The sequence below is a fragment of the Petromyzon marinus genome, chromosome 18 (assembly GCF_048934315.1).
Source record: "Petromyzon marinus isolate PM22_M1 ecotype Great Lakes invasive population chromosome 18, UKy_Petmar_22M1.pri1.0, whole genome shotgun sequence".
Taxonomy (NCBI): Eukaryota; Metazoa; Chordata; class Hyperoartia; order Petromyzontiformes; family Petromyzontidae; genus Petromyzon; species Petromyzon marinus.
Genome location: NC_133684.1, coordinates 2,245,154 through 2,263,228, shown reverse-complemented (window position 1 = coordinate 2,263,228; position 18,075 = coordinate 2,245,154). Strand labels below are relative to the sequence as shown.

At 47.4% G+C, this 18,075-nt stretch overlaps 1 long non-coding RNA gene across 1 annotated transcript; it reads left to right on the top strand.

Annotated features, from left to right (window-relative positions):
• The first annotated feature begins 2,130 nt into the window (after positions 1 to 2,130).
• On the top strand, positions 2,131 to 17,121 carry LOC142925070 (uncharacterized). The gene is made up of 2 exons (XR_012942169.1): positions 2,131 to 2,214; positions 16,648 to 17,121. It is a non-coding gene; the product is annotated as an uncharacterized LOC142925070 (long non-coding RNA).
• The last annotated feature ends 954 nt before the right edge of the window (positions 17,122 to 18,075 follow it).

Here is an 18,075-nt window from a genome sequence, read left to right as displayed (position 1 = left end):
CTCAAACGCCCAAGAGAGATGGGGTGAGCAGAGAGCAGATACAGAGTGAGCAGAGGGAGGAAGCAGGGAGGGAGTGAGCAGAGAACAGATACAGAGTGAGCAGGGGGAGGGAGTAAGCAGGGAGGGAGTGAGCAGAGAACAGATACAGAGTGAGCAGGGGGAGGGACTAATCATGGAGGGAGTGAGCAGAGAACAGATACAGAGTGAGCAGGGGGAGGAAGCAGGGAGGGAGTGAGCAGAGAACAGATACAGAGTGAGCAGGGGGAGCGAGTAAGCAGGGAGGGAGTGAGCAGAGAACAGATACAGAGTGAGCAGGGGGAGCGAGTAAGCAGAGAGGGAGTGAGCAGAGAACAGATACAGAGTGAGCAGGGGGAGGGACTAATCATGGAGGGAGTGAGCAGAGAACAGATACAGAGTGAGCAGGGGGAGGGAGTAAGCAGAGAGGGAGTGAGCAGAGAACAGATACAGAGTGAGCAGGGGGAGCGAGTAAGCAGAGAGGGAGTGAGCAGACAACAGATACAGAGTGAGCAGGGGGAGGGAGTAAGCAGGGAGGGAGTGAGCAGATACAGAGTGATGATAGGCAGAGTGAGTTAGAATGAGAGAGCATAGAGGGAGTGAGGATAGAAAGAGAATGAACAGAGGGGGGTGGGAAGAGAGAGGGAAAAGAGTTAGTGGATGGATCAATCGTGAGACCTTGCTACAGCTGCGTAATTGTACCCTGCTGTGCTGTGCGTGTGTCATTGTTATGTTTTCCCAATCTGGCGTAATTCTTGACAATATCCAGAAAGTATTAAATTATTGCTTCCATGTACATGGTTGCCAGTATTTGTCATATGCAGAGCATTATAATGGTGAGCCGCTAGCCAAACCAGCACAGGTATTTGAGAAAAAAATACTCAATAAAAATATTGCCCAATATTAATTGAAACCTAAATCATGCATACTATAAGCACTAAATATCGATTGCAGTAGAATTACAGGGTCCTTAATTCACGGAGGAACAGGTATAAGAGGCTACAAATCACCGGTGCCCACGATGATTTGGCAAATTTGGCAACACAGTTGCCAAATTTCCCATTTGATGCCACGCGTCTGCTAAATTTCAAAGCCCACTTGGCCCTATTTGTACTCTGCAGTTTAAGTTGTCACGCCGCACTGACTCATGCCGCTTTCTGGCCGTTTGCTTCTCGGTGCCCCCGGCCGTTTGTGAAGACGTTGTGTCCGCGGTGAAGTGCGCGCAGCATTAGGTGAAGTGTTTGTTTTGGCAGCAGGGATTGCCGACCGAAGAATGGATTTGGTCCCCGAGAATTATGAACAGCGTTGGTGCGGCTGCCACATCCGGGTCACTCATTAACTGGCGGGCCATGTGCGTTGTGAACGAACAAGCGGCCAGGCGGCCGAGACGCCTCTGTCTCGCTTCATCTATGAAAATAAAATAAAAATGCAAATCCTCCCTCCCCTGTGAGCGCTTGCATAATACTGGACAACACCAAGAGGCGCGCATACCTCCACAGTGAATGCCCTCGTCGCAAATGACACTGCCGACAAAAATAATAAAATAATATGCCCGCATTTGACTACACGCTGGTGCAGTCGAGAGGCGTTGGTTCGGGAGGGGGCGATGCCTGGCTCTGCGTGTGACCGAGTTACCGTGACCGAGTGTAATAATATCACGTTTAACTTTCGGAGTTCTGCGATTGAAATAAAGAAGGCATCTGGTCATCCGAGGCCCCCAGGGAGGATTTACAGCCGAGTTGGGGGTTTGGAGAGGGCGGTGAGCGGCAGTGATGGCTGCGGCGGCTAAACCGCTAAAGAACGACGCTCAGAATAAAATAAAAACAATCTCACGAATAATAAAAAAAAATCCTCGAACTCAAAGAAATCTATAACGTCGTAAATTAAAACAGAGAGAGAGGGAGGGAGAGAAGTAAAAAAAAGGAACCCCCTTGCGCCATTTCACGAAGCTGGTACATAGCAGCGCGGCTGGCGGGTCGGCGTGACCTGGGCACGGTGATTCGTGTTCAAGCAGCCCCATCAAATGGCACCGACGGCGCATTCCACGTGGCTCGAGTCACCGCCGCCGCCGCCGCCGCCACCACCCGGCAGGGCTGGACGGGACGCGGCCAGGCGTGTTGGGGCGCGGTGCAGCGGCCACACCGAAGCGAGTTCCCCTTGCTGCTGCTGATGAAGGTGGTGATGCCGCCGCATGCCGGGGTTGGTGGCGTTCACTGACACACACGCACACACGCACACACACAGTCTCTCTCTCTCTCACGGCTCCTCCGGGAACCCGCCGGGCGCGGGAGATGTCCGTGCCACAGGAGAGGAGAGCGGGAGGGAGAGTGGCGGGGTTGACCTGAACTTGAATGGGAAGTGAGCTTCGCCGGGGTTCATCGGCAACATAAAAATGATAATAATCAGAAGAAAAAACATTAACCCACACCCTTGGAATTACGTAACCCACACATCACCTGAATGCAGGTGACTGACTGGTGGCGACTGTGCGTGAGCTGGTGTTGATGTTGAGATGTGCCCCAACACCACAGCCGACATGTGTATCACTCCGAGAAATGCAGTTATATATTAATACAATATATATTGCTGCTGTGTAAAACTCGGAGCGGCGGTACAGGCCTGAGCGCTCCATGAATTTTATTGGACATGATTGATGTCAGTGGTGAGTACATTTATGAACTGGTGGTCCTGGCACCACCGGCGTGGAAGAGTAGACCAAATCCCCTCCAGGTGGGCACTCGAGAGAGCTCCGTCTTGTAGAGGACTTTCCATCAGCGGTTGCGCGCGCGAGAAATTGCAGGGCTGCACCTTTAGAGTTACATTTTGACTTGTCACCACCCTCTCCGTCCCTTTCACAACCCACCATGACAAGAGTGGTGAAGTATGGTCAAACATTCCCTATGGCTGCCATGACGTGATGAGGCCTTCATTCAGTAGAACAGTGACGTGTAAGTGCATTATTGGGTGATCAATACTTTTATAAACGGTAAGATTTTATGCCACGTGTACTCATCGTCTCTCCACGCATTTACGTTAAGTTTACGATGGTGGATGCTTTGTACCATGAGTGCACATTTAACTTGTACGATATGTGACTCGGATCTCGCTCAAGAAAAGGCAGACGTTTGATCCCGGTAGCCTCTCACCTGCTTTAAATAAATCTGCCCGTTCATGCCAAATACCCAACGGGTGTTGGAGTAGCGTACGGTGCCAATGACGAACACCTGGCGTTAGCAGATTACCCCAACAGGCAACTGTGTTGTCGACTTGGTGTTCGTGTTAGTAGGCAGGAACGGCACCCCAGGTATGTTATTCAAACTGACAGTGTTGTCCTCTCGAATTGGGAATAGCTCTGAACCACAAGGGGATGCTGCCCCCAGTGTAAATGGTTCGCACAATGGACTTGCAGCTTTCCAGGAGGTCGCCGATTCCATTCGACCTCCCGGCGTGGCAATTGAAACAATGGGGCGAGTTTCTGAAATCCTCTGGCCTGCTTTCACCCAGTAGTTAAAATAGGCCCACCACCACACATTCAATCGGCAGGTCGTGTGAGGTGGGCTAAGGGGCCGTCCATAAATGACGTCACGCACCTGGGGGGGGGGGTCAGACATTTGTGACGATGTGTGACGAGGGGGGGGGGGGGTTGAGAAATGTGACGTCACATCAAAATGCGCAACTTTAAATAAATATAGACAACACGTTCTACTTAATTAAATAGAATTGTTAATAAATGTTTTTTCCTACAACATCAGAGTGCAGCGGCACATTACATACGCACTACAATGACAATAGTTTAAAGCGATTTGAAGCATGTTTCATATATATGTATTTGTGGGGGGGGGGGGGGGGCAGAGCTTTGTGACGTCATATTTGAAGTGGGGGGGTCTGACTTTTTGTGATGCCGTGTGACGACGGGGTGGGGGCCAAAAATCGTCCAAAATTGCGTGACGTCATTTATGGACTGCCCCTAAAGTGTGGGTTATCCCACTTTTTCCAAGACTTCTAGCCACCGGGTGTAAGAGTAGGCCAAATACCCCCTCCGAGAGGGTCTCTCTTTCGATTGCCGGGCTGGACCTTTACATGTGATAGCACCGTCTTGTGTGAGTTAAAACTCATCGCTTTGGTATGTGTTTGTGATTACTGCTAGAGGCCACAGCCCATGGAAAGTTGGGCAAATTGTAAACAAAGTAGATCTTTGTTGGTTTTTCCATTTTTGCTTAATCGTTCTCGTAATCATCACGAGACCTCCTTTGCCAGTACCAAAATATAAGAATAGGATTTTCACCTTTTTACTGGCAAAAAAATGGGGAAAAATCTATTCTTATATTTTGGTACTGGCAAAGGAGGTCCCATGATATAGATGCTCACCCCGAGCCCTCATTACCCTGATAGCGGCAGTGTCTTTGGGCTGTACGCCTTTTGGCGTCCTCTGGTCTAACACCGTTTGAGACGAGGCTCAAAAGAAAGCTGTCTCTGGTGTGGACCAATCAGTTTCAAGGACAATGCCAATATATTATGAGAGTATGTTTGTTTGCATTCTGACCACAAGCATTGTGGTTAATGCAGTCATGATTTATCGTAAAAGGTTTCAGTTTTGTTGCCAGAAAAAAAGGGGAAAAACCTATTCCTACGTTCTCGTAATATTTGGTATACGCAGATGGTCCTCCATTAGCGCTCCATGCAAAGCGCCTTCGACGCAGTAAAACTCCACCTGCCCCTCTGCCAGAGTTGGGGGCGCCGTGGAGGATGATTCGTGATTTGCTATGAGGACAGCAAATTACTCGTCGCAGTCCTGGCCAAGTAAACAAATGCAGACACAATGTACTCTCATGACTAAACAAAGGGATATTTAAAGTATTATTTACCTCATATTTACCTCATAAACATCACGGGCTGCCTCGGAGCTCTGTGGATATAATTTGTGTTTGGTATCAAGAAGCAGCCCCGGCATTTGCTTGCTCCTGCCACTGTTGGCAGAAGGGGTCTCCACTAGAGGGAGCTCGAGTGGAGCCCCTTCGTAGAGGGCTTCTTGGCCTACTCTTCCATGCTGAGAGGTGGAAGTACCACATCACTTTAACCTATCACACCCGACCTGCCGTCAATTTCACATAATTCGACCACTTGCTGAGAAGAAAGTAAAGAGAGGGTCATTAGAAGTGAGTGGAGTATCGATCTGTACGTGGGATCGACGTGCATAATGTGTCATTATGAAGGCCACCGAAGGCCTCATCAGAGGCTGCTGCTGAGGGCCCTGATGTTGAAACATCCACAAACACAGGGCCGTCGTGGTGTTTCTGTGTCACTGGCTCTGTTCACGTCTCCTGGGGTAAATAAAACAAAACTGTACCGAATGGACTCTCTGACAAACAGGGCTTTTTGCTTTAACCAAAAGAAAGTAATTTCCCCAAAGTTTTATGACAATTGTGCTATTGGCATCATGTCATAAAACCAAGTATCCACTCGGTACCCCACAGTGCAACCATCGGTAATATAATGGCCCACATAAGTGGATATCACAAAGCCACGTCTGAGATCCCTTCAAGTGACCTTTGATGCACACGGTATAGGGCAACACTTTTCCACACACTCTGCTGCTATATGTTCGTCAGATGACGGTCAACCTGACATTTTAATTGGAAGAGCTGGAATTTCGCTAAATTAAGTGCATACCGAAATATAATTTGATATTCTTTCGTTCATTCGTTGGTGACTGGACTGAAACAATCATCTGACTACACTACAGAACCCACGGGCCCTGGATGGCTGAATTCGAACCCGAGATGTCAGTTCTATGACCCATGAACCACCCGGTCACATTGTTATCATGTTTTTGTTCAGTAGTACTTGGGGCTAATCGAGTGGTGTTTAACCATATGTGATTTCTCTCGGCGAGGCATTGAATGTTAATATTTAGATCTATTTATAATTGGATGTGATGGTCTACGACCCACCCGAAATAACACAGAATATTGGGACGAATTCAGAACATTACACTGTTTATTAAAATAATTGTATTTTTTACCCTTTTATCTGGCAACAAAACTGACACCTTTTTTTACAAGGAGTGATGTTTGCATTGACAACAATACCTGCGGTCGGAATGCAAACAAAAAACATAACTCTTATAATGTGTGCACTGTCCTTGAAATTAATTGGTCTACACCCGAGACAGCTTTCCTTAGAGCCTAGTCTCACTTGGTGTTGGACCAGATGACGCCAAATGGCGCACAGCTCAAAGACAATGCACCATCAGAGTATAAGAGCTCGGGGTAAGCATTTACAACATTGGAACCTCCTTTGCCAGTAGCAAAGTAAAAAAAGGTGTCAGTTTGTTGCCAGATAAAAGGGTCAAAAATACAATTATCATATTATGCTACTGGCAAAGGAGGTTCCAATGGTGTAACTGTTATTATGTTTAGTCTTCGCCTGGCAGTGTAGGGTCCATTAATTATTTTTAATGACGTGTTCCCACTGCGATGAAAAATACTCGTCTGCCAGGTTATTTACGAGGGAAAAACTATTAGTTTGGTTGACTTTTTACATCAGCACAGGAAATAAACATTGGTTGATTAATGTTGATTGCAGCATTTTCAAAGAGATTTATATCCAAAAACAACTATTGAAAGTAACAGTTCTATTTCCGATGGTCTGAAATCCGTTTTAGCTAAAGGGCTAAACTTTGCAGTCATACCTAAACACATACCAGTTAATGATATCATTGCCCAAGTAGACGTGACTCTCAAGGGCCTGGGTCACATCGCTGCAGACGTAGCAAGATCTGAAATCGCTAAAACCCTCAAAAACGTTAAGATGCCAGCTAGCAACCTCAGCAAAGATGAGCGTTTTGAATTATATAAATTAAAAAGAGGGATGACATTGTCATCCTCTCAGCTGACAAGGGCAATGCCACTGTCATCATGGATAAAATAGAATATAACAACAAAATTCAAGAATCACTCAACGATGGCAGCTTTACAAAAATAAAAAGAGATCACACCAACAGCCTCGTCATACAAACCAACAAAATCATTTCTGATTCAACCGCATTAATTGATCAAACCAAACAGTTCTCGTTGAAACCTTCTGCTGCCAGGCCACCAAGATTATACGGCTTACCAAAAGTACATAAAGTAGATACACCCCTTCGTTTCATCGTCTCTACTATCAACTCCCCCACCTACAAACTGGCTCGTTTTCTGTCTGAAATCCTGCGGGCTTTCACTAGAAAAACCACCTCTGCGGTACAAAATTCTACTCACCTGGTATCGACAATCACGGGTATTTCCTGTCCCCAGACGACCTGCTTGTCAGTTTTGATGTATTTTCCTTATTCACCAAAGTTCCTGTACCTGACACCATCGCAATCATTGAAGACTTGGTTCATCAAGGACTAAACACTGAGGTACCCCCCCCCCCTGGTGAGACACTGCTTAACAAATACATACTTCACTTGGAATGGAACTTTCTAAAAACAAACTGAGGGCACTTCAAATGGGCTCCCCCCTATCTCCGGTTGTAGCCAACATTTTCATGGATAAATTTGAGACTGACGCCATCCAGACTGCCACTCTGCGCCCAACCTTATGGAAGAAGTACGTGGATGACACTTTTGTCATCTGGCCACATGGCCGGCCTGCTCTAGACCAATTCCTCGACCACATCAATTCCATACACCCAGCCATCAGATTTACCATAGAAGTGGAAAAAGATGGCAAGCTACCTTTTTTGGATGTCCTATCAAAAAAGAGACCTGATGTTTCAATGAGCCACTCTGTCTACAGGTAAGCTACCCATACGGATGCTTACCTGAAACCGGATTCCCACCACCATCCATCCCAGAAGAATGCCCTCATCAAGACTCTGCACCATAGAGCCCAATGCATATCCGACCAGGAACACATAGCCAGTGAACTCAAGCACATACACCAAGCTCTTAAGGCTAATGGTTACTCCGACTACACAATCCACAAAGCTATCACTCCAACCATGAAGAAGGACCCTCTTGAGGAGCCTTTCAAAACCATTACTTTACCCTACATTGCCAGGATCACAAAAACATCTCCAAAATCTTGAATAAACACAAGATCCAGGTCCGATTCAACACATAACATAAAATCCGTGATCTGGTTCCGTCTGTAAAAGATGTGATTCCGAAAAACAGTACCCTGGCATCTACAAACTAAGTTGCCTCTGTGGTAGTAGTTACATTGGAGAAACTAAACGACATGTCTCGGACCGCATTTGTGAACACAAAGCAGACCTAAAACACGGTAGGACCAACACCTCGGCCGTGGCAGATCATTGTTATAATTCAGTAGGCTCACATGACATTGACTTCTCCAAGACAGAGGTTCTTTGCAAGCCATCTGGCTACCATGAGAGATTCGTTCATGAGGATATCCACATATACAAACAAAGAGACAATTTCAACCGAGAAGATGGATTCTGGCTTAGCAATCATTGGAAGGATTTGATAAACCATTTCGGGTCTTAATTGATTGTTCACGCTTACGGTGGCCTTCAGAGAGCATCCATTATTTTCGTCTCCCCCCTCCTCTTTTCCGAACATAGATGGACTCGTCCATCAGAATAACTGCCAAATCGCTCTCCGTGGTGCTAACGTAAAAAAAAACGCCACTTCTTTTTTCAAATGTTCTTGCTGTGGTTTTCACACCTGATGATGATTGCTTGTGTTGCAGTCGAAACGTCGTGAGAATTTTATTGTTTTATATTTTTATTATTTTATTGTTTCCCTTCTACGTGACTTTACCGAAAGAACCAAGAACATTGAAAGTCTATCAACAAAATTCATTACGACTCTCATAATTGATAGACCATGGGGTAAATTATATAACAAATTACAGCTTTAAATAAAACCAAATGTTACATTTTGGAACACGTTTTTTTGTTTATAATTCAATGGACAAGTCACAGTAGTTCATATGCATTTCCTTTAAAATATACATAAGTGGTTTTAACATTTTTGCCTTTACTGTAATCCTTCAAATGTATCCTATCTATAACCATACTTTTAAGCCCGAATGTTAATCTTAAAATGTGGTTATTTCTACCAAATCATCCAACATGTGCTTGATCTCCTTAGATCTTGGATGTTAAGCAGACTTCAACATGGTTAACACTGGTGCAGTCGATTGCGGGTATATTATATTTGTCAGCAGTATCATTACTACGAGGGAATTAACTGTTTAAGATATGTACTTTTTATATTATTGGAAGTACTCACAGCGCAAATGTTGAATTTTATGCTAATAGGATGGACAACCATCCAGGGGATTGACAGATGTTGTAGGGTTCAGGCTGCGAGATGTCCAGGAGATCACAGTACTGAGTCAGTTTAACACGTATGCTTTCGCAAACAATATCATCCACAAATATAGGTTTTTTTGGGTTAGATCACGTAAATATATATGTCATTAAACCGGCCACCACCCGATACAGCCAATTAGTAAGGTTTGTCACGTAAACAGAACATGCCAATTCGTTACTAGTACAGCACGCCGGTTTCTTGGAGAGTAAATCCACTCAGATTGTAAATGTTGTGGATTTACTCTCAAACACACCAGTGTGCTGTGCTAGCAACGTATTGGCACGTTCTGTTTACGTGACAAACCTTACTAATTGGCTGTGTCGGGTGGTGGCGGGTTTAACGACACATTTATATTTACGCGATCTAACCCCAAAAAACCCCTATATTTTGGACAGGACTGAGTGTCACTTCCTCCGATGCATGTCGGGTTTTCTCTGGCTCCTCCAGTTTCCTCCAACTTTAGGAGAGATCAAATAAAACCTAAAACATTCCAATGCTGGACTCGCCTGAAAAAAACCCTTGAGACAACACGAATTTAACTAGGTTCGATCCATTAAGATTTCACGTATTTTGTGATTTATGTCTTTTATTCGTTCACATGGAAACTATGTCTTACAAAGGGTGTAATTTAGTCTTTGGAGCTCATTTGCAGGACCTTCCTGAAAAATAAAATTATTCTCATCGAGGCTTTCCTCGGGCAGTAATTGACGCGACTATCAGTTTCCGAGTCCCATAAAATAGGATGGCCTTGGAATTTTCACATTACCCTTCACATCTTGAATGAGTAGCATACCGCACAAACACTGGCGTACACATACACACCAGACCCACGCAGATGCATACTAATAGCACACCTAATGAAGCGGTTATTGCGGTTGCAATACCGACGCCAATCCAAGTGGGTGGCCTTGTAAAAAAAAAATCCTATCTGTATCCGCAAGGGATCTCGGAAAAATTATCAGGTCAGTGCAGTGAAAGAGCCTTCAATGTGAGTCTAAAATAAATTATAATCTTAGTCTATCCAAGCAAGCGTTAACGGCAGTGTTTATGATAAAGTTGATTATATTAGCGATGCGTACACGGCAAAGTGCTGCCACGTGCTGCGATCAAATGCATCAGAACTTCACCCTCATCAAAAGTTGCTGTCGACAAATGACCTAAATGCCACGTGAGCATAGCATTTGCATGAAATGTAAATAATCGATTATTTATGCACGATTCAATGCTCGTGTATCGCGAGCGAAATATTACAATTTAGCTTACGAATCCATGCATCGCGGCTTGCCGAGTTAATATGCATTGGCAACAGAGGGAAAAAAAACAGCCCAATCTTTCCACGTGGCAGCGGTAGCTGGCTATTCACCAGGGCTCGGAGTTGTCCCAAACCAAAGTCCCCGCGACCCCACCACGAGGTGCCCCCGTATACCAAATTATTCCTCCCATTCAAGTACACGTTAACTCTTTCCACGCTGCACGCGCCCGATGATTGTTGAAGGACGTGATTAACGCTGTCTGCGTCACGTGGAATATATGTGCCCACCCACACACACGTACAGTGAGATCTCAATCTTAATTTGAACCGGCTCTATTCAACGCGGGCAGCGTTAATTGCTCAGCACGTCACGTGGGACGTGTCGAACAATCATCCTGGCGCGTGCTGCTTTGTGTGTGAATGGGGAGTCAATTGGTGAATGGTGGCGGGGTGGGGTCGCGAGTGCCACAGGGATTTGAAGTCCTAACCTCACAATTGCTACAAAGACAAAGATCCACCGTGTATAGCCTTCACAGACCATTGGGGTGATGACTAACACGGGACACGAAGAGGTGGATGGCTAGCACCACGCCCGACCGCCTTTGTTTCCCCAGTGGCGATGTTCACACACCGAAACCAGGTATTTATTTGAGGCTGAATCGACCTAGGGGGGAGGCCCAGGGCCGGTTCAGACAATCGTTCCTGGTGTTGGTCGTGAGCGGGAATCGCACTCGGGTCGCCGCGGTTCGTAGCGCAGCGCGCTAACCGCTACACCACCGCTCTCCCAATGCTACAGCCGCCGCAGCGCCCACAAATATTGTGGCTCACTGCAACTTTACGAGTTCCCAGATTATGCGGAGGGTTTCGCCTCATCTCGACCATCGCAGCCGTTGCACGCAGGAAGGCGACCGCGCACACAGCAGCGGCCCCCATCCCTGCGTCGCACGTGGAGTCTCGTGTTGCTATCACGAGGACGTCAACAGGTCCATCGGAGTGTGATGACGATTTGAGAAAAATGTTGCATACTGAGCCATCTCACTGTGTCCCGAATGAGTAATCGCAGCATTAAAAAAAAATCCGGATCTCCGGCACAGGGCACGCCTTGATAAGAAAAACGAATTTCTTTTCTGGAAGGGGAGTGGGTTTTTGTTCTTCTTCTGACTCGAGGTGCATCGCTGTGACCTGCACAGTGCTGCATTACTTGTGGTTCTCATGTTGCAAGAAAAATCACAACAAACATCCTCCAACACACCAATACTGCGATGTCTTTTGAGTGATATGCGCACGGGTACGCTATTAACTCACGTATAGAAGAGGGTTGAACAGCGCGCTCTGCCATGAACACCGCGGCATGAAGGCTTCCCAAACCCTTGCGAGCATGGGAGCTCACTGCAACTGGTCACACTTAACCACACTGGTCAAGGCAGGTTGGGGGTGAAGATGGGGCGGCAGGGGCAGTGCAGGCTCGTGTTCTCCCCGTGGTCGCCTTTTGGCTAGGGGATGTTAACTACCTCACCTGGTATGCTGGAGGATTTGGGTTCGACCCCGACCCTGACGCCTGCTGCTGTATATTTGGAATTTGCGTGTCTCTCTCTCTCCCCGTGGTCGCGTGGATTTTATTCTCCGGGTCCTCCGGTTCTTCCCCTCCACATTTAGAAACACGCCTTTAGATTATTTTGCTGCTGTAAATTTCCATTGGACAAGCCACTTTGTTGAACGAACATTTGTGACCAAGCGTGGTTCTGAAAAATAAGCTAATAGCTCAGTAAGTATTACCTGGTAAGATAAAAAAATATATAAAAAGTTGAGTTTTATTTGTATATATATTTTTAAAGTGATATTGCTTACCTGTCCTAACACTTTGCACTCCTATCGTGGTGTTGTGTTGTTTGCTGCTGTAACGTTCTGACCCATCCCTACTGGACATCTGTGAAAACAAGCTCCATAGCTCATCGGATTCCTCATGCAGTCTAAATAAAGATTATGATTCTGATAATTTGCCACTCATCTTAGCCACGACTAGGAATGGCGAGCTCAGGGCGCCACTGTTGCAGCGTGAATCACGACGCCACTGCTCCACCACTTCACGGGACAGCACGAACCGATGTTAACGGGAAACGCGCGCTTCGAATGACACTTCCTTCAGACGTGTCTACCTACGAGTATGATCACTCACCCACACTGGCCTGTACTACCTACTGTATATTAAAAAAATATATATATAACGGCGTCGGGTTCAGTGTTTGGGAACTCTCAGTAACTCATCTCGGGACACACAACAAGATGATGCCAAGACCACGACTCCAGCGAGCCTTGTTAAGTGAAACGTTCGACAAACCGATACGTTGTGCACACAGATTGGTATGGGGCAAAGTAATTCAACGTAACTTTATGAGACTTAATGTTTCGAGACACAGGACCCAAAATGTTGTAATGACATGGGATCCCTAAGTCCTTAAACTGGCTTTTCTTACAAGTGCGTTTATTTACAGACGTACATTATTGCTTGGGAAGAGAGAAAACCCCACATTCTGCTGCGGGGGAAGTCAGTAATGATTGTCTTATGGAGACACTGCGTAGGAAAGCAGAATTTACACAGCAGGCTGAGGACCACCAACGCAGTCGAGCACCATAATAACGCACAATTGAGCACAGACAGACCCCAATTCACGTTTGTTTACTGACGTAGCGGACACGCTCCTCACCAGCAAGGGAAAGGGAGCCAGTCCCTTTATTCCACCGTCTCCATCACGCACAGCTCCCTCCTTTATCCAGTGTTTCTCCTCTCTACCCAGAGCTCCCTCTTCATCCACAGCTCTCTCTCCACTCTACCCGGAGCTCCCTCTTCATCCACAGCTCTCTCCATTCTACCCAGAGCTCCCTCTTCATCCACAGCTCTCTCTCTCCACTCTACCCAGAGCTCCCTCTTCATCCACAGCTCTCTCTCCACTCTACCCAGAGCTCCCTCTTCATCCACAGCTCTCTCCACTCTACCCAGAGCTCTATCTTCATCCACAGCTCTCTCTCCACTCTACCCAGAGTTCTCTCTTCATCCACAGCTCTCTCCACTCCACCCAGAGCTCCCTCTTCATCCACAGCTCTCTCCACTCTACCCAGAGCTCTCTCTTCATCCACAGCTCTCTCCACTCTACCCAGAGCTCTCTCTTCATCCACAGCTCTCTCTCCACTCTACCCAGAGCTCTCTCTTCATCCACAGCTCTCTCCACTCTACCCAGAGCTCTCTCTTCATCCACAGCTCTCTCCACTCTACCCAGAGCTCCCTCTTCATCCACAGCTCTCTCTCCACTCTACCCGGAGCTCCCTCTTCATCCACAGCTCTCTCCATTCTATCCAGAGCTCCCTCTTCATCCACAGCTCTCTCTCCACTCTACCCAGAGCTCCCTCTTCATCCACAGCTCTCTCCACTCTACCCAGAGCTCTATCTTCATCCACAGCTCTCTCTCCACTCTACCCAGAGTTCTCTCTTCATCCACAGCTCTCTCCACTCCACCCAGAGCTCCCTCTTCATCCACAGCTCTCTCCACTCTACCCAGAGCTCTCTCTTCATCCACAGCTCTCTCCACTCTACCCAGAGCTCTCTCTTCATCCACAGCTCTCTCTCCACTCTACCCAGAGCTCTCTCTTCATCCACAGCTCTCTCCACTCTACCCAGAGCTCTCTCTTCATCCACAGCTCTCTCCACTCTACCCAGAGCTCCCTCTTCATCCACAGCTCTCTCCACTCTACCCAGAGCTCTCTCTTCATCCACAGCTCTCTCCAATCTACCCAGAGCTCTCTCTTCATCCACAGCTCTCTCCACTCTACCCAGAGCTCCCTCTTCATCCACAGCTCTCTCTCCACTCTACCCAGAGCTCCCTCTTCATCCACAGCTCTCTCCACTCTACCCAGAGCTCTATCTTCATCCACAGCTCTCTCTCCACTCTACCCAGAGTTCTCTCTTCATCCACAGCTCTCTCCACTCCACCCAGAGCTCCCTCTTCATCCACAGCTCTCTCCACTCTACCCAGAGCTCTCTCTTCATCCACAGCTCTCTCCACTCTATCCAGAGCTCTCTCTTCATCCACAGCTCTCTCTCCACTCTACCCAGAGCTCTCTCTTCATCCACAGCTCTCTCCACTCTACCCAGAGCTCTCTCTTCATCCACAGCTCTCTCCACTCTACCCAGAGCTCCCTCTTCATCCACAGCTCTCTCCACTCTACCCAGAGCTCCCTCTTCATCCACAGCTCTCTCTCCACTCTACCCGGAGCTCCCTCTTCATCCACAGCTCTCTCCATTCTACCCAGAGCTCCCTCTTCATCCACAGCTCTCTCTCCACTCTACCCAGAGCTCCCTCTTCATCCACAGCTCTCTCCACTCTACCCAGAGCTCTATCTTCATCCACAGCTCTCTCTCCACTCTACCCAGAGTTCTCTCTTCATCCACAGCTCTCTCCACTCCACCCAGAGCTCCCTCTTCATCCACAGCTCTCTCCACTCTACCCAGAGCTCTCTCTTCATCCACAGCTCTCTCCACTCTACCCAGAGCTCTCTCTTCATCCACAGCTCTCTCTCCACTCTACCCAGAGCTCTCTCTTCATCCACAGCTCTCTCCACTCTACCCAGAGCTCTCTCTTCATCCACAGCTCTCTCCACTCTACCCAGAGCTCCCTCTTCATCCACAGCTCTCTCCACTCTACCCAGAGCTCTCTCTTCATCCACAGCTCTCTCCACTCTACCCAGAGCTCTCTCTTCATCCACAGCTCTCTCTCCACTCTACCCAGAGTTCTCTCTTCATCCACAGCTCCCCCCCCCCCCATAACTCTGACGTCCCCTCTTATCCCCACGGTCCCCTCTCCAATTCCCTCCCCTCGTTCCTATAACCTCACTCCCAGTCACCGAGACCCTATCTTCTTCACACCTCGGATCGTGTCTCACATCGCCCGCCACCAATCCCCTTTTTTCATAGCGTGGGGGTTACTCTCTGGTTAAGGCGATGCAGGGATCGACATCAGCGCGTAGGCAGTAGGGGATGCCGATGTTGTGGGGACCGTTAACGGAGGACCGATTCACTGACAGACACAGTCACGGCCACACATTCTTGCCTCTTTCGTTTGCTGCCGCGTTGTTGAACTTTGCCTCCTGGCCCTTTTGGGAGCGTCGCAGGCTGTCTGTTGACAACGACAATGACGTCTTGGCCTCTTATCTCGGTCCAGTTCATTGTGTGATTTCCTGCGATTCACGGACTGCACGCTCACAACAGAGAACCATCCTCCTCCTCCCCCCTCCTCCTCCACATGCACCTACCGGTGCCACGTCCTTCCCGGCACCGCAGCGACGGGATTCATTTCGGGATGCTTTTCTCAGCAGCTGGCTTTGTTCATTCGGCAGTCAGGATGCGTGGGTGCCCTCGTTGGCCGCACAAAGGTGCTGGAGCCCGTGGACAAGAACATTCATCCCACTTAAAACACACAAAGTCCCCTGATCCTATACAGTGGCTAAGTTGGATATTTAAAATAAAATATAAAATAAACAACACCATGGATACCCTCTTGAAAAATAAAATACCATTTTTCCTAAAGATCTGGAACATGTTAAAAAAAAACATCTGCATTAGTTTACAATTAAAACATATTAAAACTTTATTATGTATCGGGCTGAACAGAGTGGAAGGCTGTTGTCTTCTAAAGCACTTAAGCTGATATGAGATTGTGACATCGCCTGTTTTGGTTGGTACGGATGAGTTTGTACGGTTTGTTTTTATATATTGCAGCTGCCAAATGCTGAATTGCTTCAACTCGTCACAGTAAATTGCTAAATAATATCTCTCCTCTCGTGATAATCCATCCCCATCCCGACACCAGGAGCATGCAGCCGCTGCTTAACCTGCCGGCTCTTCCGAAGAGATGCAACTTGCGTGGTCCCGAATGACGTGCTATGCCGATCTCTCGTTTTCAAAATTGAAATCGGCCGCATTAGATCGGGAGGGGTCTCCAAAAACCCATCCATCACACCTCACCAACGTGCACGTTGCCGTGTTCTCGCCAATCAACAGGTGACCGTGTTCTCTGCATCAAAAAACGCTCCGGAGAGTCGAATGCACGTCAAACCTTTGGGACATTCTGAAGGAGAACAAAGCAAATGGGGAGAACGCGGCACTGGCTCTGCAGTGCCGCCGTCTCGGCCGTGATTGGCAGTGCGCTACGGAGAAGCGGCTTCTAGTGCGCACGGTCATCGCCTGTGGAACAGCCTGCCAGGGGATTTGAGGGCTTCAGAATCATTAAGCACTTTTTACAATAAATCTAAAAACTAACTTTTTAAAATTTGCTTTTAATTAGGATGTTCTTAATGTGTTATTTTTATTATGTCTTTGCTAGAAATTTGTTACGTGATTATTTTTTGCATACAATTTCACTTTTATTGTTCATGCCTGTAAAGCACTGTATATTGCATTTTTTTGCACGAATAGTGCGATATGAAATCAAGTTTGGTTGATTAAAACGGGGAGCGATGTCTTCGAGAGAGATCATTCCGATTGGCTGGTGTTGGGTCTTCTGTCTTCTGGGTTGGTAATGCATTGCTATGGATTTTAAGAACTGGATTCGCTTTCGAATGCTTTAGCGCTTTCAAGATCTGATGGGATTGGGTACGCTCCGGGTGATTCAGTCATAGGCGTAACGACTTCATTTATACTCAAATATTTAAAAGAGTACACGTGGGAAAAGCAGCCCGTAATGGAGAGCGAGTTAATAGAAAGCCTCGCCCCAGCACAAAGACCTCAGACACTCCTCTCGCGGCTGTCTTCCCTCCACCAGAAGCCGATAATGAGTATAAATGAAAAACAAAATGCAATCAAGTCTACATGTATACACAAAAAAAACAGTAATGTACGGGAGACTTAATTCACAAACGGAGAATGGAAAAAAAGCAATATTTGTCTAACTTCTTTATGAGCGAGGGTTCGCGCCGTGAGCTATGTTGTCGAGAACTTGGGTGAAGACAACCGGAATGTAATTCACGAACGAGCAGAGACGCGGGAGGCCAAATTACACATCCCGCGACCTCTGCGCGCCTCTTCCCCAACGGGTGGTGTGGGGGCTGGGGGGGGGGGGAAGAGATCGACGCCACAGACGAACGCCATTTGTTCGAGCCCTTGATGAAGAGTCCACGAGACCAAGACACGGCCTTCCACAGGTTTTGTTCGCGCTACCGTTTTAGGTGGGTTAATCGTCCGCGCGAGACGGACCCACGAACGCGCGAGACGGCTCTTTAACGCATATCCATGCATGCGCGCGCGCACTCATTAGCTTACACCGCCGATGTACCCAAACCTAGTCTCAATGGCCATTATTTTCGAAAAATGACCAAGTCGGTGTTTTTAATTTAGGTTAAAAAAAAGAGATGGCCTCACACCAAATGAGGAACGCCGAGTTTAGCGCCACTTTCTGCAAAAAGCCGAAATTGTGGCCGTAAATAAGGCCGC